The sequence below is a fragment of the Python bivittatus genome, unplaced genomic scaffold (genome assembly GCF_059951505.1).
Source record: "Python bivittatus isolate LINGU-HERP-01145 unplaced genomic scaffold, Pbiv_v1 ctg000330_np1212, whole genome shotgun sequence".
Taxonomy (NCBI): domain Eukaryota; kingdom Metazoa; phylum Chordata; class Lepidosauria; order Squamata; family Pythonidae; genus Python; species Python bivittatus.
This window is the reverse complement of record NW_028277058.1, coordinates 60,078,292-60,104,656: the sequence shown is the minus strand read 5'-3', so window position 1 is coordinate 60,104,656 and position 26,365 is coordinate 60,078,292. Positions and strand designations below refer to the sequence as shown.

At 42.9% G+C, this 26,365-nt stretch overlaps 1 protein-coding gene and 1 long non-coding RNA gene across 2 annotated transcripts in view; both read left to right on the top strand.

Moving 5' to 3' along the window:
- The window catches only part of LOC148215993 (uncharacterized), a 39,265-nt gene extending 29,040 nt beyond the window's left edge, over positions 1 to 10,225 (top strand). Inside the window, exon 3 of the long non-coding RNA XR_015796297.1 lies at positions 10,060 to 10,225. This is a non-coding gene — a long non-coding RNA (uncharacterized LOC148215993). The remainder of the gene's footprint in view (positions 1 to 10,059) is intronic.
- The window catches only part of PLXNA4 (plexin A4), a 529,822-nt gene that overhangs the window by 149,501 nt on the left and 353,956 nt on the right, over positions 1 to 26,365 (top strand). The gene's annotated exons all lie outside the window — the stretch shown is intronic.

The following is a 26,365-nucleotide window of genomic DNA, read 5'->3' as shown; positions in this document are numbered from 1 at the left end:
GAGATTGGTATGAGAAGGAGGGTGATAGGTTGAAGAGTGGAATTGATCTGAATGCTCCAAATTAGTGCCAAAGGGGGGACAATGCAGTGAGGAGGTTGAAAAATAAAAAGGTTGCAGGAATAGATGGGGAAGAGGAGAAATGTTACCTGGTGTGTGTGGTTTGCTTATGGTGTGGTTGTGTAGCTTGTTTAATCTCTGCAACACCTGATGGTTGGAAGAATGCAGTTCCTGTTCCCCTACACCAGTGTTTTTCAAACTTGGCCACTTTAAGACGTGTGGACGTCAACTCCCAGAATTCCCCAGCCAGCATGACGTCCACACGTCTTAAAGTGGCCAAGTTTGAAAAATGTTGCCCTAACGAAGAGAAGGGTAGCAAGAGTGAATGCAAAAGCTAAGGGAGAATTGGTTGTTAAACTAAGGGGAATAAGTTTGTCATGCTTTCCCCATCACATTCTTTATGGGTTTGCTGGTTTTCAGGGTGTAGGTAAGGGACGTAGTGCAACATTTCTTCTAAATCAGGTATTTGCCTTTCTTGCAAATCACTAGCTTCAGCTCATTGAGATTTCCGGCACGTTTTATGGATTTTCCAATGGAAAATGGCTCACCTAAGGGTAGCAGATGATCACTTTATTGCCCACCGCCTGTATTTAACAACACTGAATGGCTCTCCCTAGACCTCTGGATTACAAATGGGTTTATCTACAACAGAAAGCATGGCCAAGTTGGAGAGACCCAACATGGAGGCCACCAAGTCTTAGGAGAGCACAGAACAATTTTCTGTTGTTGAGCCTTCTTGCTCCCTGCCCATGAATGTATCTGAACAAAAAAAGGAGTCTGAATTAAATTCTCCAAGGAAGGCAGAAGTTCAGCGTCTTCCGCTACATTTTTGGAAGATGAATACGACTGGTCTGCCTTGCATGCCTGACACCTTGTTGATCATATGTTGCAGTAGAGTGGCTTTCTCAAAAGGCTATCATTATTCCTGGAGTTAAGAAATAAGAAGTCATTCTTCCAAAGGCAGTATTTTTTCCCAAGGCAACTTAATAACATTCCAGAAAAGATATTATTGTAAAAATTCGAAAACAGCAATGCAGTGTTTTCATTTTGGATCATGAGTAGTTTTTCTCCCCATCTCTAGTAGAACTATATCTCTAGGGGGAAGGGAAAGCATCACATTAATTGTGTTTCGGGACAGCTTTCTCCAACCTAGTGCCCTCTAGATGGGTTACTTTTCAACTCATAAGTGTCTGTTAGAAGCTACAACAATGGAGGTCTTGGTGCTCTCTGAGCTTGGTGGTTTGCTTGCAGATGTTTTGTGACCCATTTAGGGAACATTGTCAATGCCACTGATCATCAGCACTACATCAGCACTGCTGATGTTCCCTAGTTGGGTCATGAAACGTCTGCAAGCCCGCAACCAAGCTCAGAGAGCACCAAGAACTCTACAGTTCAACCCAGAGCTACAGATACTCTCTTCTATTGGGGCTACAACAATATCAGAACAACTAGAAAATAGGAGATGATGAATTTGAGTCCTCCTGAGGCAGAGTGGGTGACCTTGGGCTACACTTACACTCTCCCAGCCCACCCAAACTCATAGGGTTGTTGTTGTGGGAAAAAATGAGAAGAGGGACTTCTCCTTCGGATCCCAAGGTGGTGGTGTCCATTTCTTCCTCCCATTTTTCCACACAACTACCTTCTGCAGTAGGTTGGGCTGAGAGAGAGTGACTGACCTCAGCTGACCCACAGAGCTTCTATAGCTAAGGGTAGACTTGAACCTGGGCCTCCCTGCTCTGAGTCTGGCACTTTCCCCACTACTCCACACTGGCTGTTGGGCTGAAAGGGAAGGATCGACTCAGTGTCCTCCAGGAAAGGTCCACAGCTGAAGGTAGACTAGAACCTGGGTCTGTCTGATGCTAGTTCTCCTCTGACACAATATTAACTCTCCCCATCTTCAACGTAACGTGCATAATCCTTTTACAGTGGAACCTCAGTTTATGAACTGAATTTGTTCCGTGACTCTGGTCGCACCCCGAATTGGTCGCAACCCGAAGCAAATTTTCCCATAAGGTTCAGTGTAATTACCATTAATCCATTCTGGCGTGGAGGACAGGGAGGCGGCTATTGCTTGGAGGGAGAGTCCCCCTCCCTACCACCACGTGTCAGGGCGGAAAATGGCCGCGGACCACATGTCAGGGGTGGAAAAATGGCCGCGGACCACGTGTCAGGGGCAGGAAAATGGCCGCGGACCACGTGTCAGGGGCGGAAAATGGCCACGGACCACGTGTCAGGGGCGGAAAAATGGCCGCGGACCACGTGTCAGGGGCGGAAAAATGGCCGCGGACCACGTGTCAGGGGCGGAAAATGGCCGCGGACCACGTGTCAGGGGCGGAAAATGGCTGCGGACCACGTGTCAGGGGTGGAAAATGGCTGCGGACCACGTGTCAGGGGTGGAAAATGGCTGCGGACCACGTGTCAGGGGTGGAAAAATGGCCGCGGACCATGTGTCAGAGGCAGAAAAATGGCTGCGGACCACGTGTCAGGGGCGGAAAATGGCTGCGGACCGTGTCACGGGAGGGAAAATGGCCGCGTATCCTGTTCGTACCCCGAGGTGGAGTTCGCAAACCGAGGCAAAATTTTGCAGCCGGAGCTGGTCGTAACCCGAAAAGTTCGTTAACAGAGGCGTTCGTAACCCGAGGTACCACTGTACTTCAGAAAGCAAGTTCCTGAGGCAATTGAAACCTGTCACATCTCTGAGTGACCTTGTCATTTTTTTCAGTTGTGCTGCAGACTTCCAGTTTACTTGATCCACAGGACTTCAGAACTTCAAAAATCAGGCAGATGTGCCCCCCCCCCCCCGGTTCTCTGATTTGGCTACTCAGAAGCCCTCTGCTTCAGTGAGTGACAGAGGGGAAGCATTTGGTCAATACTTTAATGTGTGAATGCACCCACTGTACCTTTTTCCCCCAAATCTATACCCAGATTGGAACAGACATAATCCGCAAATATCTGCCTTTCTAAATTGGGCTGCTCTGCTTGCAGCTTAGAAAAAAATGTGTACGTTAGTGCACATGGCGCATTGTTCCGTTAAAGAGTATTATCGTCAGGAAGATGCATACCAAAGGGGGCATCTTAGTGAAAAATGAGTACATCAGTAACCCTTTTGGGAGAAACGGGCACTTTTTTAGGCAGACTTTTTTTTAAAAAGTCTGCCTAAAAAAGTGCCCGTTTCTCCCAAAAGGGTTACTGATGTACTCAAAAGCAAAGAGTGATTTGGGAAGAGATGGTGAAGTTAAAACTGGGGAAAAATCAAGAAACTGAGACCACTTTAATTTGATCCCTATTTTTCAGCTTTAAACTTGAAGATTTTCAGCTTCATGTACAGTGTTTTTCAACCTTGGCCCCTTTAAGCTGTGTGGACTTCAGCTCCCAGAATTCCCTAGCCAGCCATGCTGGCTGGGGAATTCTGGGAGTTGAAGTCCACACAGCTTAAAGGGGCCAAGGTTGAAAAACACTGCTCATCTGTGTTCCCTCTTCCCTGTTGTCTGTCTGGTTCTTTTCTTCGCTGTGCCTCTAATGCAGTTTAAAATGCTTCTTCGCCTCTTAATACAATGGAAGCCTTGCCTTTCTTTCTATAGCACATGCTTAATTCCACCACAGGTGGGATTTAAGGCAGAACATTTGCCAAAATGTTTGAGCTGCAAAAGGTGTTTTAGGGTGCTTTTTACATTACATATTTAATCGCAATTAAATAGGTAATGAGGGGGGTTCATCTGGGGGCAAGGAAGGGTTTGGCAATAACAGGCTGGAATAATGGATCTTAGATTGAGTAAAAGGAAACGTTGCCTTCAAGCTGAGCCTAGAATAAAAAGTCCTTTATTTTGAGTTGGATGGGTGGGGATTCTTGGGACCCATCTCTGCAGTTTTCTTGCCAACAATATGTTTGGAGTTTGCCCTTGATGTCTTCTGCAATTTTGGTTGTTGTTTTAATCTGTATAATTTTTCTTAAAACTTTTAAAAGAGAAGATAAGAACTAATGCAAACGAATATAAAGTAGGGAAGAAAAAAGAAAAAGGAAGGAAGCTAAGAGAAAGCTAAAAGCACCAGGGAAAAAAAGTAAAAGGAACATAGAAAAGAAAGAAAAAAGATACAGAGCAGTGGCTTCCGATATTCTTCCCAGCAAGTATAAGTACAATTATATTTTAACCTCTCTCTCTAAAGTTAACATCACAATACTCTTCTTTCTATAATCTATCCTGTCTAATCATCAAAACCACAAATCACAAGTGTGTTCTTTCCATTTTTATGCAAAAAGTCCATAAGAGATTTCCGGTCACCAAAAAATGTAGAGAGTCTTTTCTCTAATCCAAGAAGTCCATTTGTCCATCTCAGCAGGATCTGTCAATTTCACCAACCATTCTTCCATAGTGGCCAGCGTCGAATCTTTCCATCTCTGTGCACATAATAATCTTGCCGCAGTAGTCATATATTGAAATCATCTTCCATGGCTTTTTTCTAACTGTTTATCCATTAGTCCTAAAAGGAAAAGTTTGGGCTTCCATTGAATATTAATCTTTAAAATTTCTGCAATTCTTGTTGTTGTTGACTTATAGCTGTGGGATTTTCTAGTTGTTCCTTTTTGGAGGACATTATTACATGCATTTGCTCAACTGGGAGACAAGATTTAATCTTCTCAGATGTTCCCCTTCTTTTGAATTATATCCCTGTCAGGTGCAAATTGACATCTGGACAAAGAAAGTGGATTCTCCATGCCTTATTTATAGCTAAAAGACTAATTCCTCCATCTTGGCAGGATAAATATGGCCCCCACCTACTCATTGTTGGGCAGAGTTGATGTCATTAACAACACAAGAATGAATTAGTTATCGATGCGGATTAGCTGAAATGGATTTCAGTGAAAGATGGTTACCGTGAATGTTCACATATGTATACTTATCTATGAATGTATGCCCTATATGTTTTGGTGTCTTTCTAATTACTCTTTTTTCTTCTTGTATACATTTGTATGTTGGGTACTGATTTTTTTTCTCCAACTGATAAAAAGAAAACAAATGAGAGCCCCGGCCCCCACCCCAGAATTCCCTAATGGTCTCCCATGCAAATATTAACCACCTCTGAGATCTTGCTTAGCTTTTTGAGATTAGCCAAGTTTAGCTAGATTCTGCCTTCAATCTGGGGGTGCGCTTATGAGGATGTAAAATTGGGTATTTTTTAAAAAATGCATTTAAATAATGATTGGGCCTTCTGTGCATAAATAAACACCACTTATGAAATGAGAGTCGTGCGATATTAACATCTGCATCATTGCTAAAGTATGAATTGCTACAGAAGAAAAAAAATGGAGCAGTTATAATTGTGCTTGACACTTGCACTGGAATCCAGCAATTAATATTAGTTATAATTGGTTGTATCTGTACTACTAGTAGGAACTCACTTTCAGCTTAGTAATTACAACGTTTGCTACTTTCTATGGTAATCCTTGAGCGTGCGTATCAGAAATAGGTAACCTGATGCCCTCCAGCCAGAGACTGTGGGAGCTGCAGTGAAAAAGGTCTGGAGAGCAACAGGTGATATATCCCTGACAAGACATGTGTAAGGAACAATTGCCAGAAACATGGTGGTGTGTATGAAAAATCCTGTGTTTCTTTCTTGCTGCATTTGGTATTATCCAGAGAAGCAGAAGGCAAGCTGTGTATGAATTTATTACTGGAGCTTTAGGGTGACTGTGAGCATTTTTAGAATGGGCTGTCATATTCTGGTCTAGCACGAAATTGACAAGTTGATTGAGCTGCGGTCTGGGAAAACTCTAGCAAGCAAAAACAAATTGAATTCTGGAGAAAGGGTACAGGAGATGTTCAGCTTAGGCCAGAGTAAGTTATAATGGTTTTCTTGGAGCCTGGGAAAGAGGGTGTCGGTTTGCAACATTTTACAAGTGTGGAACATGTGCACATTCTTTCTTATCTCCCATGGATCAGTGGATGGTTAGCAAGATCAAGACTTCTCCACTTAACCTTAGAGATAAATTGGGTGCTAAAATTAACATTGCCCAGATTTCTGTAACTCAGTTCCCTTTCAATAACTCTGGTTAAAGAAGACTCCGGAAAAGTTTGGGATGGTAAGTGTCTGCTAAGGGACTAGCTCCTGTCCTGGGAGCTTCCATGGCTGAGAAATCTGGGTTTCTTCAATGCCAATCCAACATCTTCTCTACTATACCATGCTGGCTCTCAGTGCTCTCCTGGTTGCAGAAGGCTTTCTTCACCTGCCTTAGAACGATAGGATGAAAGGTACGAACATTTGAATGTTGAAATACTATGTGTTTTTCCAGCTGCAAATTCCAGAGGCCAGCATGGTGATGCTGATGTTGGAAAAGGTGGTGCAGCACAAGAGTGAGCCCTCACTCACCTTAGCTTTGGACCTCTAGCTGTAGTTCCAGCTTCTTTCACTCTTTCTCAATGGCCTGCCACCCATCATGGTTCCCATTTTGTTGGAGAGTATGGATCTGACTCACCACCAGCTACAGCACAGAGCAGAAAGCCCAAAACTCTTTGTCTATTTCCATCTATCAACTCTTCATTCACTCTCTTTGACAGTCAACTGCTGGGTCTGTTGTAAAGGCCAGTTTATCATCACTCTAGCTATCCTGCCTCCAGTTTCATCTCTTCCTAGCCCAAACATTTGATTTACAATTCCCTCTTATGGATCTTATCTCTACAGAACAGATCTGAATAGTATGTGGGAATGGCCTTGTGAGATAGGAGGAAGAGCCATAGACTAGACAATGGTCAGATAAGAGGCAGCTGAGCCCACAGAAGGAATGGGGCATGGCAAACATCTCAGAAGGGACCTCCCTAGTTTCTTGGACTATAAAGGCGAAGGGAGAGAGATAGCCTTTCAGACTTGCAAGATTCTGTTATGGTACCCTTACAATAAAGTTAGTGTTAGTACTTATGTTTGGTGCTTCTTGTCACTCTTTTTCACTCTTGTGTTTGGACGTTCAGCTTTTAAGCTCCATGAATATAGATGGTGAACACTGCAGAAAGTGTACAATGCAATCTTTCCCCTTCCTGTATTGTTCCTATTTTCAACATAAGTCATTCACCTTTTTGCTCCAAGATAATTCCCACTGAGTCTAATGCCCAAGGCTGTCATTTTGCATCCGCTGACAAGGGCATAATCCCCATTTAATTAAGTGGGACTTATTTTTAGGTCGACTTGTCAGGAATTGGGTAGTAAATAGGATTGAAGGGACAATGGAAGCTCCAACTTGACAAAATATACCTGGAGTTTTGGGAGGGCGTGAAGAGTTTCAGTAAGGATCTTCCCAAAAGAAAGTCCCCTATCTTGAAAAAGAACAGACATACAGTATCCTAGCTACTTCTTACAAACTGGGGTACCCCAACTTCCAGAATTCCCAGAAATTCTAGTTAGCACCAGGCTGTGAATCTGTGCAATTCTGAGAATTGCTTTCTCACCATAGGCTGGGGAAGATATTCATAAGTTGCCAGATAACACTGTGTGTTATCTCTCAAATGCTGTCAGACGCTAATTACAGCATGTTCCTGATCAAACGGTTAAAACCCACCAACAATGTACAGTATCAGCTATGCAACAGAGATTAAGTATAATGTGGAAGCTGAGATCTTCTCACATCTGATATCCTGGAGACTTCCAAACTAGCTTGCCTGCTCTTAAGGCTGTGCATGCTTATCAGAGCTATTCGGTGGAAATAATAAGTGGAAGGCATCTTGTCTGCCCTCCCTCCCTCAGATCTTCCTCTGCGGTGCCCAGCTGTTTGTGGGATTGCGCAGAAGATCTGCATATTGGAAGAAGGCATAGATAAGGGTGTGAAGCTTCCTAATGCTGTATGTCAGGGGTTAGAAACACATCTGTTCCCCCATCCCCCAGGCAAATGATACCTGAACTCTCTAAAAAAGTGAAATAGGTTTGCACAGGCAAAATGGGAAGCAAAAGCCTGAAGGGAATTTTTGACTTGCTTAGGCAAAGCGGAAGCACTGTCAAAACTCACTCCTGTTTTGCCTGGGCTAGTCTCCAAAGTTTCTCACAGCTGGTGACTTCTGGTGTGGGGTGTATATCCATAGGTCTCTAGAGCAGTGTTTCTCAACCTTACCAACTCCAAGATATGTGGACTTCAATTCCCAGAATTCCCCAGCCAGCATGGCTGGCTGGGGAATTCTGGGAGTTGAAGTCCACATATCTTGAAGTTGCTAAGATTGAGAAACACTGCTCTAGAGAGTCTGTATAAGTGATATTCAGTATTTTTTATCTGCTTTTTAAAATGTCTAGGCTTTCAAACTGGAAAAGGTTTTGTTGGTCATGAGAAATGCTAAAGATGACAGTCAGTTTGGTGTGCTGGGGAAACCAGGAGGCCATGAGTTCTAGTCTTCTCCAAGGTATGGAAGCTGGTTGGGTGACCTTGGGCCAGTGAGTCTCAACCCAACCTACGTCGTTATGTTGTTGTTCTGGGGAAAATAGGAGGAGGGAGCATTATGTACACTGCCTTCAGTTGTACAAAATAAAGGCAGGGTATAAGTCTGGTAAATAAACAAAATAAATAAAAACAAAAACAACCTTTCAGAAGTGCTAATAACCTTAAGCCAAACTGCTAGGAAAGTTACATGTCTTTTAACAAGTAGGAGATGTATGTCTTGCCCAGTCCTAACCCAATGATGTCATTTGTTTTATTTATGAGGAGGTTGGATAAATTAATTTTGCATTTTAAGGGCGGTCACAGTATCACACAGTTTGTCGGCCTTTTGAGGTAGACCAGACCAGGAAACCGAAGTTATGAATGCTAATACTGTACTGCTTTTATTATAAGGTTACAGTAACTGGCAAATTTGAATGTGCCTCCCCCTTTCCCTTTATCTTCAAGAGAACTAGGGAGGGTCAAGTCTGAGACGCTTCCTCAAATTACGTTTCTGCCTCAGACTAAAATTGCTATTATCTGTCTGTTGTCTTGGTTACGTCTCTTCCTCCTGTTCCTCAAGGTTATTCTTACTTCCCATTACAAAGTTAGAGAACCTGGTTTACAGGAATGTCCACAGGGGACATCAAAAATCAAGATAATAGCCGCAGTGATGAAGTTGAAGCACAGCCCCTTCTTTATGTGAGTTGCAACACATTTAAAAAAGGAGGATGCGTTAAAGGATAAGTTAACGGCTGGACATTAAAGGATGGAGGTAGTTAAACTATGATTATGTAGGGCCTTTGCACAGGTATATCTGGTGTACAACTTGCACCCCTTCCTGGACCAGGAGGCTCCTCGGACAGTCACTCATGCCCTGGTCACCTCACCACTGGATTACTGTAATGGCTCTACATGGGGCAGCCCTTGAAGACTATCCAGAAGCTACAGCGGGTCCAGAACGCAGCTAAGCAGACAGTGATGGGGCATCCAAGTGTCCCTGTTGCACTGGTTACCAGTTGGCTTCCAGGTGGAATTCAAGTTGCTGGTTATCACCTTTAAAGTCATTCATGGCGTAGAGCATGGCTATCTGAGGGACTGCCTATCTCCATTGTCTTTGCCAATCTGGTACGGTTGGGTAAGGTGGGTGCACTCCAGGTCCTGTCCTTCAAACAGTGTCATCTTATGGGACCCAGGAGGCACACCTATTTGGTTTCAGTGCCTGCCCTATGGACTGACATCCTCCCAAAGATTCATATGGTTCCCAGCCTTATGACATTTTAGAAACTACTAAAAAACCTGGTTGTTCTCAGAGGCCTTGGGTTAGGATAGTTGTGGAGGCTCTTGTAGTTTAGCTTCGTTTTATCTGGTTTAAGATCCAGGTGGCTCTGTTCTCTTTTTATATGTACTGTTCTTCTGTTATTTGTAAGATGCCCAGAGTTGTCAAGGAGTCGGACGGCTTCGAACTTGGATTAAATAAATAAATAAATAAATAAACCTAAGCAGAAGATGTTCAGGGGTGTATTCCAAGATGTCCCAGGCTGTGAAGGGATAGAAGATTCTAAAATCCATCTTTCTGACAAATTTCTTCTTTCCCTGCTGTTATGGTACAGGCACAACCAGGAACATCCTAATGACGCTCACAAAGGGGAATGACCTCTGCAGATTGATGAAGAACCAATCAATCAATTACAACCTAAACTACAAAGCTGAGATAATCTGACATTGTCTATTAAAAGCGAGCTGAAGAAATATAGCCTTTGAAGTGCTATTATCCGTTCCCTTGAAGACCATCTCAGAGGGTTCTCCTGGACTTCCCTCCCGCTTTTGTCACTAGGCCAACAGCCAGTAGGTTATCTTGGCCTAGAAAGCTTGTGCAATTTAGAGTGAATGGGAGATGCTTGCATTGCTCAAATAAAGCTGCTCAAATCTACCAGTACTTTCCTGGTATTGGTGGGTGGTGGCCACTGATTTTGCTCTAGTGCTGCGTAAAAGGAGTCCTAAGTCTATAGCAGAGGGCAAACCTCTTGTAATATAAATTTGTAACTCAGGACATCGGTCATGGGCACCATCTTGACTTTTTATACTCTTCCTCTGTGTAGTAGGGTAAGATCAACGAGATTTAGGGTGATTCTTGAGAGCTGGGCATAGATGAATATGGCAGGTCATGCTATGGTGCCAAGGCCCAAAAAGTTTGCCAACTTCTGCTGACTTGAACTGACCTACCAGGGTACCCGCAAGGTCTTTTGACATTTCAGCAGGTGTAGATATTAATGTCCAAACAAATATTGATCCCTGAAGTTTAAAAATAGGCCCCGCTCAGTTACCTATACTATCGCATTGTATATTATTATTAGCATTGTCAAATATTGATGACCAATTGGCTATCAAATATTGCCATATACCTAATGGCAGGTGTTAGATATTAAAAGGCATATTCATACTCCTTAATATTAAAACGTCTAACATTAAAAGGAAACAGTAGTAAAGATATTAAAAGGAAATAATAGCATGTGACAAATACAAATATACGGTACGGGTCCTCTGGAAGCTGAGGTCTTTTTTGCATAGACTAAAAACAGGCGAACAGACTAAGAAAGTTTGCGAGATAATTTGGCGGGAGCAAAATTCCTTTGGGCTGGTAATTGCAGTCAACTTCCTTGTTAGTGTTTTCTCATTAAGGAGTATATTTACGGAGCCAATTTTTATAAAGGACTATTCCTTCCGGCAGAGGTATCTGGGACTCCTTTGGGCTTGAGTTTCTGGAGATTGCATATGCCTCATTGCTTATGCTAATATCGAAGACCCAAAGATTCAGCCAATTTCCAAAACGGGTGTCTCATTTCTGATAAAAGCTAACCTGTTCATTAGCATGCTCCCCTTCGTCTGTCTAGGGACAGGTAGGAAAGTCAATTCTGCTGGTATGTACTTAGACTTTGAGAGAGGTAATAACATGAATTAAGGAGATGTATTGATGCATCTTTGTAAAATAGGGGGGGAAAAAACACAGATTCCCAGAAGCCTTTGGGAATTGTCTCTTGGAAATCTTCTGAATGTTCATGGATTTTTCTCCCTTGCAATTTTTCTCTGAGTGTCTAAAATATACTACGCTCTGCTGGGAATCCTCTTACCTGGCATCACTTGACCATTCATGCTTATTGGTAGAAATGCCTTTGTTTTTTGGGGGGGGGGTTTGCGTGATAGCCTGGTTCTTTGAAGGGTTTCTCGTATCCTCATGAGAGCTTCCCATAGCAGCAGCTGTCAGTGAGCAAAGGTCCTGTGTGATGGGCTTTCGGGATACTAATCTTGAGCCCCACGTAGTTGTTCCAGCTGGAGAAGAACAATTTCTGCAAGTTTGTTCAAGGACTGGCTTAATCCTTCCACTTTTTAAACAAAATTTTAGGCAAACACAGCATTCCTAATAGATAATTTCCCCAAAAGTCAACTTCAAGGAAAACATAAAGGATGAACCCTTCAAACTTTTTTCTTTAATTAGGCTGGAATTATCTCTGCTAAGCCAGAGTAAAATGGAGTTGGGTCACTTTTGATTGATCACAGTGTGGGAAACTTAGCCATGATCTTGGCATGTTGTATGAACCAGGCCATCCTATTAATAGTAATGTGGTTTGGTTGGTTGTGGTTAAGAAAGATCACTGGAGCTTGTTTAACAAACTGTGGTCAAAAAAGAAACCTGTTTAGCATGATGCCTTATCATAGTCAAAGAAAACCTTTGGAAAAGTGCATACTTCACACTAATCCATAATGTTTTATTTTGGCTTACACTGTTGTACAAAACAAGGGCGTCCACAGGGTTGTAGGGGTGTCCAAAAAGTCTGGACGTTGGAAACAACCATGTGATTGCAGCTGCCATCTGTATTTTTTGACTTCTCATGAAGATGTCTCTGGTTCATGACCTACTGTGGTTTATAGGGCAGACATTGTAGTTTACTGAGTGCAAATCATGGGCCAGCGCGATCTGTGAACCCATCTGTATAGTGGTTCAATCCACTCGGCAGTACCATCTGCTCACAGACTCGGTGGTCTTTGGATGGAAAAATAAATGCTAAATGCTAAACTCAGTTAGTTGAAAGGCTGCTCAGCTCTGCTGTATTACAACACAGGGGAATCTAGGTCTAGAGAGAGATTTTTCAAATCAGGGGCCTTTGCAGAGGTGGTCAAAGTTGCCATGTTGATCTTCTAAAAGGTCCCTTAAAACTGGGTTAATCTTTGCTCTGAAAATTCAGAGAAGGAATATTACAATGCTTGAAAGGTTTGGCCCAACTCTGAAATTCATTATTCCTATTTTAGAGACACAACCTGGATGCAGAATTGACTAAGGGAGTCCCTGAAAAGCTAACTTGGAGACAAGTTTGTCAAGAGATGGAATAATATTGTTAATTTTCCTGGCATCTTACCATTTTCAGCTTCATGGTAATGTTTTATGTTTCCCACTAGGCTTGACATTGTTAAAGAATAGAAACATGTTTCTCAGAATCTCAAAGCACAGGTTGATTTTTAAAAAAAAGATAATTATGGTACACATTAAAACCATAATAATTAAAATTTCTTTAAAATAGCTTTTAGTTTGTAACATTGAATATAAAAGAAATAAGAATATAAGTGGTATTATTATTATAGAAAAGACTATATACTTGAAAAAAGAACCTATAATATAAAAAGAGCTATATAGTGAGAAAAAAAGGTAAGAAAATAAAATTTTCCTTTTTAGCTTGGGGGAGGTTGAAAAAAAGAAGAAGAAAAAACTCCCTAGAAAATAGCTTTTAGTTTGCAATATTGAATATAAACAAAATAACAATATAAGCGATATTATTATTATAGAAAAGAATAGAACTTGAAAAAAGAACCATAACTTGTTATATAAAAAGAGCTATATAGTGAGGAAAAAAAAAGAAAGAAAAGAAAAATGTCCTTATTAGCTGGGGGTGGGGGAGAGAAAGGAAAATATAAGAAAAAACTCCCTAGAAAATATTAAAAAGGCCTGTTAAAAACAAAACCCAGTTAAACAAACTCTAAACTCAGAAAAAAAACAACTCCACACCTAAATACAAACACACGTTTAAAGAAGTAAAAGGGAATACAATATATGGGGCTATTACAATTAAATAACTTCAATTTCAACATTAGGATTCAGTTTTTAAGCATTGAATTAAGCCTACCCCAGTGTTCCTCAACCTTGGCCACTTTAAGATGGTGGACTTCAACTCCCAGAATTCCCCAGCCAGCATGGCTGGCTGAGGAATTCTGGGAGTTGAAGTCCACCCGTCTTAAGGTGGCCAAGGTTGAGGAACCCTGGCCTACACCACATGGAATCAAAGTGTGATGTCTATGTTGCTTATGGGCTAATTGGAACAGGATTCCACTGAGAGCATTCTTCCTCTTACAGTAAGATAATCTGACTCATTGGTGCCAAATGAACAACTCCCAAATTAATTTGGCTTTCCTCGTCAACCTTCTTGCACACTGAATCTACTTTGCACAAGTCAGCATCTCTGTTGGCGATGGGGATCATCATCTGATTTCATGAACCGTTGCAGGCACTTAAACATTTATTTAAATTAAACAGTGAGGTGAAAGTGGCCAGTGTCCCAAAAGATCTTCTATGGCTTCATCTGAACTTTCTAGAGATCTTATGTGAGACTATCCTGACCTTGCAAGATTTTGCCATCTCTGCAGATGACCAATGATGGATTGATGAATATGGGCCACTAAGTTGTTGTCAACTCTTCGTGACTACATAGATAGATTTTCCCTGTGATGATCTGTCCCTAACCTGGTCCTTCAGCTTTTCCAACATACTTCATTCAATTTAGACTTTCTTTTTAACGTGGGTCTTTTAATTCTAATTTTATATTGAAAAGGAGGAAGAATGATTTCCTGGGAATACCGTCTTGACATTGAGGTCCAGATTAGGCGTGGCTGGTGCTACTGTTCCTTTATAGGGCCACCTAAGACCCTGGGATGTGGTGGTACGTCTGAAAGTAGAAAGGCATTGTGACTTGATTTTTGCTAGAATGCAAGAAGCTGGATGGGGGAGCAGAATTTGCCCTGGGCCTCCAAAGTGTAGAGCTGTGCTTTGCGTTGCAATCTTCTTCCCCGGAACGGAGCAGAGGATTTGACAGTATTTTCCTTTCTTCAACCCAATTATTCCAGGATTCTTAGATTCATGCTAGGTGACATTCTCCATCTATTGTTATAAAAGAGATTCAGCCCCAATTATGATAACAGTTCTGGCTTAACTCTATTAATCTCTACCGCACGGTGTTCATTCCCTGCCTTTCGCTTGCAGCTATCTCTCCAGAAAGAAAACCCACGCACAAAAGGACAAATTCCTTCTGGCTTTGATCCCCGCTGACTTCATCCAAAGTCCAATAAAAATTAGCATATCTGAGTTGAAAGGGAAATAAAATCAGTGACTCATAAATCCCCCCAGGCCAAGGCTATATTAATTTGAGCAGTGTAAGCAAAGCCGCTCTCTCTTTATGTGCTCGCTCTATAGGCTTGGGGGAAAATGGAGATACAACACAATGGGGAGAAGAGGGGACCCTCTGGGCTGTTGGCTTCAGATCTTTGGTGATTGGGAGAGTGGATGTGTGCTGATATTTATAGTCAGTTCAGGAGAAGGTGGGGCCCTCTCCAAATTTAGGGGACCTTACTCAAGATGTTGATTTGTATGAGGAACTACCTCTATTCAACGTTCCCAACCCCCGTTCCTGGGGTTGTTTGCATGACCCAGGTGACCCACTCAGGCTTTAGTATGAGGAAAATACCTAGCCTATCTTCCAGAAAGGGCTGACCAGAAATGCCTCAGTTAAACTGGAATGGATGGCCTCACAGATGCTGCAAAGAGGGTTCAGAGGGTGTCACTTCCTGCCACTGTTATAACAACAACCACAACTTCCAGTGGAGCCCAGTGGAGGGTGGACCACTGCAGGTAGAGTCAGAGAACATTGTGGGTCACAGGCTTTGCCCTGAGGTCTTTCTTAGCTGCAGCACTGGAGCTCATTCTCCAGTAGACCATTGCAAACTAAAGCTAGACATACCCGGGCATTTTTCTCACTCTCCTCATTGGTAGTTTTGAAAGGGAGACCCCAAAACCTTGGCAGAAAATAGAACTGGTTGGGATTAATTGCATCATGTAGGAGGAGCTGTTGCTGTTTGCAGTTGACTAGTCAATGTTTGCGTGTTCCGATGGATGGCAAAGTTAGGCGAATGCCGTGTTTCTGCTAGCAATGCTGAGCTATTGAGGCATTGCTGTGAGTACTTGAAGACACAGACATAGATTCTTCTGGATGGCACATCTGTGCAGCCAGGTAATCAAATTTAAGGGGCTGTCACAATTCATCAGCAAATCTCTGTGTAAAGTTTATATTGGTGTTATGATATTTGCATAAAAAAAGGACCGATGAGAAGGAGAGGAAGAGGAAATAACTCCTAGTTCTACATCAGTTGCATTTGTTGTACAAGTAATCACAATTGTACTGTGCTCGATCACAGACTGTGTTCACATCACATCCTTAATTTGCTGCCTGAATTAACCCCTTTTCTAGGTTCACACAACAGGCTAAGCCACGCTAAACAGCAACCAGGTTTCATGCTAACCAAGCTTAGCATGTTGTATGGGTACAGCCCTTGAAGTGGCCAACTTGCTTAAATGGATGATATGAATGCAGACAACGGGGGCTTCAGCCGCTTAGAAGCTCCAGCTTTTGGTCCATTCTTGGTACTTTTTTCGTGAGCTCATTTTACCATTAACTGGATCCATCTGCTTATGTCAGATCCAGCTCTCAGCGGTGGTTTTAAACTTTAGTTTGTGGCTGAGAGTTTGGATCCGAGAGCAGGTTTGTATTTCTAATGTCTCCTTTTGTGGGGAGGTAGATTCCCAACGGAATATAACGTCCACCTGCGATGTGCTTTGATTGTCTACTTGAGGCCAATGTGCTGGTGGCTGTTGTTATTATTATTATTACAGTTGGTCACACAATCAGCCAGATGTTTAGACTGGATTTGGCATTTTTGTCCACTTATCGAGTCCTTCCCAAGGACCTGGGATAGGCAGATGTTGTTGTCTGATGGTGTTCAAGGTATCCTCACAGGATGTGAGCTGTTCCAAGTAAAGCTGCCTTTTGCAATGGGCGGATGGTGATTCTGTCCATGCCGATGGTCTTCAAGGGGTGCTCCAGATGTTTCGGGACTGCACCCAAGGGGCCTATTACTATTGGTACTTTCTTTGCTTTCTTTTGCCATAGTCATTCTATTATTATTATTATTATTATTATTATTTGCACCCGTCTGTGTTACACCAAGGCCCTGTGGGCAACTTTGCTGAACCATGTCCACTAGTTGTTTTATACAATGTTAGTTCTTGCAACTAAGCTTAGTTCATTCAGGATCACGGATGATGGTGTGTGGTTATTCGTCGCTTTTGCATCTGGGACACCTTCCAGGAAAGCTAAAAAGGCAAAACAGTGGAGCCCAAAGAAAGACTGTATTGCTTTTCAAAGATTCCACTTGGTTAATCTCTGCTCAGTGGAAGGCGACCCCATATCTGCAGGAGAAGCCTTCTCCTTGCTGAATGTTGATAGTGGAAGTCAGTGTTAGCTTGATCCCTTAAAACAAGGAGGCAATAGGGCCTGCAGGACTGAAATACAGACAGGGGCTATAATTCCTTTGCCTGCGATTCTTCTCTTTTAATTTTAAAATTCAATGTAAAGAAGCAAAGTAAAATTAAATTAAATAATTCAGAAGAAGGTCACTCCTTCTTTGGCATCACAGTAGAACCCGAGCATTGGTCTTGAGTTCCAGGATGGCGGATTTGAGTTGAATATTAGGAAAATGTCTTAAGGGCAAAAGTCCAGGAGAGGAACCAATGACCCAGAGAGGTGGTGGCTTCCCCCTAGGGGCATTGTGGGTGCCTTGATTTAGGTTCCTCTGCTGAGCAGGGAGGCAGACCCCATAGTCTCAAGGGCCCCATCCAACTCTCAGATCCTCTGAACTCGAAAGGATGGATGGATGGATGGATGGATGGATGGATGGATGGATGGATGGATTTATTTATTTATTTATTTATTTATTTATTTATTTATTTATTTATAAGATTTATATGGCTGCCCATCTTGTGAAGTCCAACTCTGGGCAGCTAACAACAGTGATAACACCACAAACAATAAAAACAGTCAAACAAAACCCAGGAAAAACCAGACACCTATCCATCATCTGCACCCACTCATCTATACAACCCCTGGGCTCCAAACTTACTGTTCCAATGCCTGGAGGGAAAGCCAACTACAAGGATGGAGTCCTGCTGGATCTCAAGAGGAAGGGTGTCCCACAGGGCAGGAGGTGCTATGGAAAAGGCAGCTTCCTAGGTCCAACTAGATGGCAACATTTAAGGGAATGGACCTGGAGCAAAGGGTTGGGTTACTAGGCCTCCTAGCTTCTCTGTAGAACTCGGCAAAACTGGAGCTGGTGCCAAGACCAGCAGTTCTGCTTCCAAGGCATTATGAGTCTAACCCTAACCCTAGCCCTCATCCTACAGCCTATAGATAAGTGAGAGGTGGACATTTGGAAAATCATCAGCATGGGGTTTTTTTTAACCCATATTTCTCCCCCCAGTTTTCTGTTTTTTTAAACTTTGATAACCATGGTTTCTTCAAGCTGGGTGAAGTTAGCAATGAGGACCTAAAGATAGCGATGAATGAATCACCCAGTTTCATTTTCTCCTAACTTTAGGGCAGGGTTTCTCAACCTTGGCGACTTGAAGAAGGGTGGACTTCAACTCCCAGAATTCCCCAGCCAGCCATGCTGGCTGGGGAATTCTGAGAGTTGAAGTCCACCCATCTTCAAGTCGCCAAGGTTGAGAAACACTGTTTTAGGGGGTTGTTTAAGGTCTGGTTCCACTGCATTTATTAAGAAACGAGCAAATTCTTATCAGAAAGATGCTGAAAGGTATTCCTGCTAATCTCTCCTTGCAAATTCAAGAGCTGCAACTGTGATCACCGTAAAGAGAATGATGTCTCTGTCCACTGTTTTCCTCTGGCAGATGATTTAAGGGTTAGGAAAAGAATGAGGCAAATCTAATAAAATGTATTCAAGTCGTTTATTTATTAAATGTAGGCGGCCATCTCCTAAAATCTCTCAGCAGTTTCCCGGTGGTTTACCTGGCTGAATGCATGTGGTTTAACGTTGAAGAGCTGAGCACCCAAAGCTGCCTTCTTGTATTCCATGCACAAATGTGTCTTTTTTGTGGATTTTCCTTTTTTTCTTTTTTTTTAAGGAAAAGCCTGCAGAGCAGGGCTCCTGGAATAATCTTTTCAACCCCTTACCAGTTTGTACCCATAGGAGGCATCTGTGTTTTCTTCTGCGTAACCAAATAATGCATTGTGTCTGTGCATTTCTGTCTGTTTCTGTTTTTTCCTTGTGTTGCATCTCTGTCTATGTGGGCACTGAGAAGAACTTACATGGCTGCCTATCTCAGATAGTGATCCTAGCTCACAGCGGTCAATAAAAACAGAACAAACCCTTCCTACCAGGTACCAGATCAACCGTACTGTTGACCTCTTCACTCAACCCCATCCTAGCCCAATATCTGGGGAAGAGCCAGGTCTTCATGGTCTTCCGGAAGGCTAAAACAGTGGGGGGGCCTTGAATCTGAGGTGGGAGGCAGTTCCAAAGGGCTAGGGTGGCCACCAAGAAGGTGAGCCTCCAAGGTCCCGTCAGATGACAACATTTAAGAGAGGGGACCTGGAGCACACCCACCCTACCTAACCTAGTAGGATGGGCAGATAACCTCAGGGAGAGGTGGTCCTGCAAATAACCTGGCTCTGTGCCATGGAGGGATTTAAAGGTGATAACCAGCACTTTGAATTGTACTTGGAAGGCAACTGGGAACCCAGGCAGTTCACGCAACAGCGGTGTAACATAGGCGAACCACGGGGCACCCAGAACTGCACATGCCACTGCATTCTGGATGGTCCTCAAGGGCAGCCCCATGCAGACAGCATTGCAGTAATCCAATTGGGAAGTGACTAAGGCATGAGTGACTGTGAGCAAGGCCTCCTGGTCCAGGAATTGGTGCCCAAGACAAACTTGTGCAAAGCCCCCCGCAGCCATGGCTGCCACCTTCTGTTCCAGCAGAAGCTGTGAGTCCAGAATGACTCTCAAATTGTGCACCAATTCTATCCATTATTTCTTTCTGGTATTCTGTAGGTTTGGAAAGAATAAAAGCAAGCAAAAAATGTCCAGCAATTTCCATCCTTCTTAACAGAAATTGGCAACTTCTGATCGTTTGATTTACAGGTAGTCCTTGTTTAGCGACTGCCTCATATAGTGACTGCCTGCAGTTACAGTGGTGACGAAGAAGTAACTTAATGACCAATCCTTGCATTTATGATCTTCGCAAGTCTGTAAAGCCAAGGAGAGCTGAAGTCAGATCATAAGCACAGTCACAGTTTTACTTAGCAACCGCTTCACTTAAGGACTGAGTTGTTGGACCCAATTTTGGTCACTAAACGAGGACAATCTGTGGTTCCATTTTAAAGAAGAAACTGAGTCAAAAACCACTGTTTCATCCTAATGTCTAGCCTCCATTTTTGAGTTGGAAAGTGATGGAAATTGTGGTTTATTCATCACAAAAAGATGCCGTGGACGAGAACTCTGCCTCTGTCTCAGCCAGAGCAACAAATGCTTGGGAGTCATCATTCTAAAGCCCAATTCAACAAGGTCGTATTGTGTAAACCTGGAGAGCGCAACCCCCTCTGTGTTGATCACTGCATCCATCAACCCATTTTCTGTCACTTTTAGATGGCAGGTACAAATAGAACAGAGGCAACGGTAGGAATGAAAGGAGAGGGGAAAAAAATGAGCTGGGGAAGGGTCACAGGAAGATTAAATAATTAGTAAACATGCCAAAGAACAGGATGAAACAAATGGCGTGATTCGTGTTTTGCATCGCCTTCCGTCCCGAACCTTTTAAAGTGTCAGCTGGCGTGACAGTCAGCCTTTAAAGTTTCATAATAAAGACAGAAGCTGTGCTTTAAAGAGAAGGGGGCGGGCGGCCCCAGAATTTTCCTATCCGCTTGCCGGCAGAAACACTGAAAGCCTAGAAACCATGGAGACTGGGTGGTAGAAATCCATATATATAGATGAAGATGCCTGTTTTTATAAAGATTTTAAAAAGTGAGCGAGAGGTAGACCGAAATCCACTTAGCGAATGCATCAATGCCCTGTGGGGTTACTGCAAGATAACACGGATAATACATATTGCGAATCTAATGGGGGGCGGGGGGGGGGAGGCAGTAGCTTACTTCATTACAATGAAATATGGTTATCCTTTATTGATACTTTCTGCATAAAAGATTCGTATTTATATACATGTATGTGTGAGAAGCTCTTCTTCCGTTCTTTTCCCCCCCTTTCCTTTCTCCTTTGGCGATTGCTTTTTCTCTTTTTTATTCTGTTGAATAAAGAAAGGCATTTTTTTAAAAAAAAAATGTATTTGAATCAATGACACTTGAAAACTGCAGATGAATGCCCAAAGCATCTCTGGCAATTCTACTTTGTTTCCTCTTGACTAACGGTAAACTAAATAGCTTTATGGAATATGAGGCCACGGTTAATGCAGTATTTGCATTCATACTGTAGTGTTACTCTGTTTTCTAGAGTCATGCTTTTTCAGAGTTGGCCCAATATATTGGACTAGGGACTTGGAAAATATTCTGCTCCAGCTAGAAGATATGTTAGGGCAGTGTTGTCCAAACTTGGTCACTTTAAGATGAGTGGACTTCAACTCCCAGAATTCTCCAGCCAGCATGGCTGGCTGGGAAATTCTGAGAATTGAAGTCCACTCATCTTAAAGTGGCCAAGTTTGGACAACACTGTGTTAGGGGGAAGGCAGAAAGTAGCCAAGAACGTAATGGCAACCTGCAGGGATGGTGGTCAACAAGTGGTAGGAACATGCTGGGAAGATGGTTCAAGCAAGGATGGGAGAGGGGAGGAGGCAGATCTTCCAGACTTGGTTTCTGTGAAACCTGAATCACCAGTGGGTTTGGGTTTCCCCAAACTGCAGCCCCCCTAGAGCAGTTTGGCAAAACTCCCAAACTGTGACACGATGCTTTTGGGCTTGAAACAAAACCTGTGGTCCATTTTCTGCACATCTGTATATGGAGCCATGAACTTAACCAACCAGCTGGGTTCATATTACAGCAATAACCCAAACTAACCAATGTGAATACGGAGTTTGGGTTCACCTCCCTTAAACTCTCAGAGAGGGAAAGAGAGAGAGAGAGAGAGAGAGAGAGAGAGAGAGAGAGAGAGAGGAGGAGTGATGGAAACCATGTGAAACCTTGTACAGAATGTAATCTGTCTCTCACTCTCTGAAAGCTTAAGGGAAGCTGGACTGTATACAGGTGGTCCCTGCTTAACGACCACACATTCAGTGACTGTTCAAACTTACAACGCTGAATGAGGAGACTTACAACCAGTCCGTCCGTCGCAGCATCCCACGGTCATGTGATTGCGTTTTGCGACCTTCGCTGCCGGCTTCCAACAAGCAAAGTCAATGGGGAAGTGTTGAACCTGCTTCATTCTTGGATTAGACAGATCCAGGATGTGGGTCAATTCTTTATTAACCTGTAGACCCAATACTCTCTGTTGGTCTCTCTACCGTGCTGAAGTGCCTCGATTTCTGATTGTAAGCCGCCTTGAGTCTGAGGCAGTCTATAAAGTTTGGGTACATACAAAGAAAGAAAGAAATCAGCCCCTTCCTCATCTGATCCATTAAGTGGCACCCATTATGATGTCTTCAACTCAATAACAGAGAAGGCAGATATGAATACCGGAGAGCGTATGCTTCCACTCTCTTCTACCAACTCTGCCCTTTCCCTGATCAATAATACAGGGGCATCTGATGCCGCAAGCCAAAGTTGCTTACCGATTGTGTTTATGCAGACATAAATATCATTATCGACGTGGTCACGGGGCTCAGATAACAGAAGCAGGGGGTGGAGTAGAGTTACGCTCAGTGGATAGATGAGAGAATCCATATCAAGTCCCATGAGTAGGTTATACCTGGATTCTTTTATCGACTGACAGCTGCAAATGAATGCCAAGGATTATTGTTTTGTTTGTGTGGATATAAATATTTGGAATGGACATGATCTTTTTTGTGAAGTCCCAAGGGACAGGAAGCCGGAGCGAAAATGTCCCGCCGATCCATCTGCCTCTAAATACCCAGTCCTGAAAAGAAGTATACCTGTTTCTTTCCCAGATGGTGGTAAATTCCTCCTTTTCCACCCCAGCATAGAAGAAGTTAAAGAGATGCACCACACAAACTTTTTGCAATACTCACAATAAATTTGCTTATTCGGATTTGCTGATTCTCTGCAGAATCTGGATTTTGGAAGAGGGGAAGGATCTCATGACTCCCTTTGGTCATGCATGGAGAATATTTAGATGGAATGGATACACATCGTTTTGTTTTAGTTAGTGCAGTGTTTCTCAACCTCAGCAACTTGAAGATGGGTGGACTTCTGGGAGTTGAAGTCCACCCATCTTCAAGTTGCTGAGGTTGAGAAAGATTGACTAGATGACCTCCAAACTCCCTTCTGATTGTATGGTTTTATGCAGGCCCTTTCATAACCCACAGAGGATGCTTTTTGGCCCATCTAAACAAAACCTCAGGAAACCTTCTTACAGATTATTTCTGCAAACCGTGCCACAGCCCATGGAATTATGGATGATGAGTGGAAGAATAGGAGCCCAGTGTGAGCAGGACAGTGTTTGTGGCCACAGTCTACATTCTTTCTCCTTGTGTAATGAAGTTCTTGTCAACCACTTGTTTTATTCCAAAAATGTTTCGTTAAGGGTCTGGGGACTGCTAAGAGTAAGCCTCCTGGAATGTTTGGAGTAGGATGCAAATCTTTGCTGGCATGCAAATAAAATAAAATAAGGCATTAAATGCATTAAAAGCCCCATCTCTCTCTTCTGAGTTATGATCTCAGATCCCTGTATGGCCCAGTGCCTTGCCCATGTAACCCACTTGAAGTTCCATACCAGCCCCAGATACACTTTTCTCTTTCTTTCTTTTTTTTCCTTTCTTCCTTTTTTTTTTCCTTTTGTTGTTTGGTTGTTTAGGTAATTGCTTATTGAACATCTCTGAGATGCGTGGAGAGATGAAGGCCAGGCCTCTGGGCTACTCTCATCTTTCTGTTCATAAAAGGAAGATGATCAAAAGCAGAATTCTACACCAGAAGAAAATTAATGGAAATTTTTCACCTGTCCCCTCTTCAGTCTGGCACAGCAGCTTTTTTTCCGCTTCTTCTTCTTCAGCACTATCCTGCACTCATCCTGGCGTCATTAGAAAGGAATTTCCTTCTTATTAAATGCATCCATCTCAGCAGGAGGACAAAATGATTAAAAACGTACAAGGAGTGAAAGCCCGTGCTTCCAAGTCAATTGCTTGTTCTAACAAGGTGTTCCTTTTGGAATTATTTTATTTGGATGACTTGATGGCATAGAACGGGTTAAAAAAGGACATCTTTTGCTGCATGAGTTTTGATTGGGTCAGAGGGAGTAAGAGCAGCTATAGGCTAGGACTGAGCTAACAACCTTCTATAAGCAAATTTGGATTGTGGAAAAATACTGCTTTATGATTAATTTTTAAGTGTGTGGTTTCTCATCATTGTCAATTGTAGTGGTGAATTTGCTACCACAAGATGTGGTGCTGGCTACCAACTTGGCTGGCTTCAAAAAAGGGTTGGACCAATTCATGGAAGTCATGAGGATCAATGGCTCTTAGCTTTGATGGTAGGGTGACTGGCCCTGAAGACCATCTGCTAGGAGACTAGTGGCCTTCCGTGGGCAGTTGGTTGGCTGCTGGGAGAACAGACTGCTGGACTAGATGGGCCAAGGGTCCATTCCAGCAGGGCATGGGTTATGGGTGCATCTTTGAAGACCTGAAGGGGCAGGTTGGGGACAGATCACCCTGGAGAAGGTCTAGCTATGCACAGGTAGTCCTTGACTTACAACCACAATAGGGACTGGAACTTTGATGTGGTTAAGTGAGTTGTGTCTGATTTTACAAAATTTTGTTGTGGTTGTTAAGTGAATCACCACAGTTGTTAAGCGAATCACATGATCATTAAGCGAATACAGTTTCCCCCATTGCCTTTGCTTGTTGGAAGCCCCCTGGGAAGATTGCAAATGGCAATCAATGGTGAGCCTGGGGTGCTGCAACTGTCATAAATATATGCCAGTTGCCAAGTGCCTGAATTTTGACCACATGACTGCGGAGATGCTGTGACAGTCATAAATGTGAGGACCGGTTGTAAGTCACTTTTTTCAGCGCTGTCGTAACTTTGAACAGTCATTAAACAAATGGTCGTAAGTCAAGGACTATCTGTAATTGCTAAGTTCTGACTCCGCTTTGATGGTACACTATGAATCAATTGATCAGTCAGTCAAAAATCCTTAACTCAGTTTGCTATTTTCTAGTAATGTCATAGTGTAGATAGTTTTTATTTGGTAGATAGGATGACAAGGTCAACCCATAATTTAGGATCAATGAAACTATTGTTTGGACTGATCCTGGAAGGATTACCCATTTTTTCAATTGGCCTCAGTGGGATCATCATGTCTTATGGTTCAGGATCCCTTAATGGCTATGACTTGTGAACAACGAAGGGCAATATGGTGGTAGAGATGACCTGGCCATTGCAGGGAATGGAGGGTTGCTCCTTTTGTTTCAGGTTACAGGGGGACAGCAGTGTTAGCCCCTCCAACCTAAAAATCTCTCTGCTCTCTATTGCCAGGTCCATTTATTTATTTAAAGCATTTACATGACCACCCAACTCAACCAAGGTGACTCTGGGTGGCCTACAAAACCTTCAACAAAACCTAACAAAAAGAATGCAAAGCCACAGCACATAAACCGACAAACAATAATGAAAGAATAAAACTATAAAAAGGTGATTCCAACAGAAAGAACAGCATCCTCCAACTGGGGCTCCAACACATCACGACACAGAAGCCCGGGAGAAGAGCCAGATCTTGATGGCCTTTTTAAAGGCCAGCAGGATTGGAGCCAACCCTATGTCAGGAAGAAGGGGCATAGCAAGGTTGCTATAAAACATCTATTAATAAGTCAGTTCAGACCCGTCAAGTTGGGGAGACTGGTGATTGTATGAAAGTCTCTAGTGATGATCCATAGTTCTTCCAAGGACATTGCGGTGATCTTCATGACCCCCTCCATTCATCTTATCCTTCCTTTACTTCCCTCAGCCTTCATTGTTGTTTTGTTCTAGTCAATCATTCACTCACATCATAAGCCTGTGAGTATCTGCTCTCTGATTACTGCCTCAAGGAATAGAATGGATTGATTAGTTCTTCTTGCAGCGTGTGGGAGTCTTGGTAACCATCTCCAAATTCATAATTCAAAGACATTTAGCTTCTTTCTCGCGCTTTCTCAACGTCCATCTTTCACTGTTGTTTCTTACCATTGGAAAACATCTATTAGCCAGAATTTAATTCTGCACGACAGCATCGGCCTGGTGTGTTTCATGGAGATGTGATTGACAGAGGAGAGTGCAGTTCATCTCTATCAGCTCTGTCTGCCAGGCTAGTCTGTAGTACAACAGGGGAGGATTGGAGGGTGGGGAGACGGAATGACCATGACCTGTAGGAAATCTTTTCAGTGAGCAGATGTTCCACCAAGCTGTCTACCAATTTTGAGTACAGCCAGCTAAATTTAGGTGACTAGGACAGTGTAAGGATATTGTTAGTGTACTGCCCAACTTACTGCCTACAGCCTCCTATAGAAGGTCTGCTGTTGGATTATCCATCTCTCCTTGTCCTGTAGGTGTGCAGTGTCCAAACTGGTGCTGCCCAATCTGGAGTAGCTTAGGG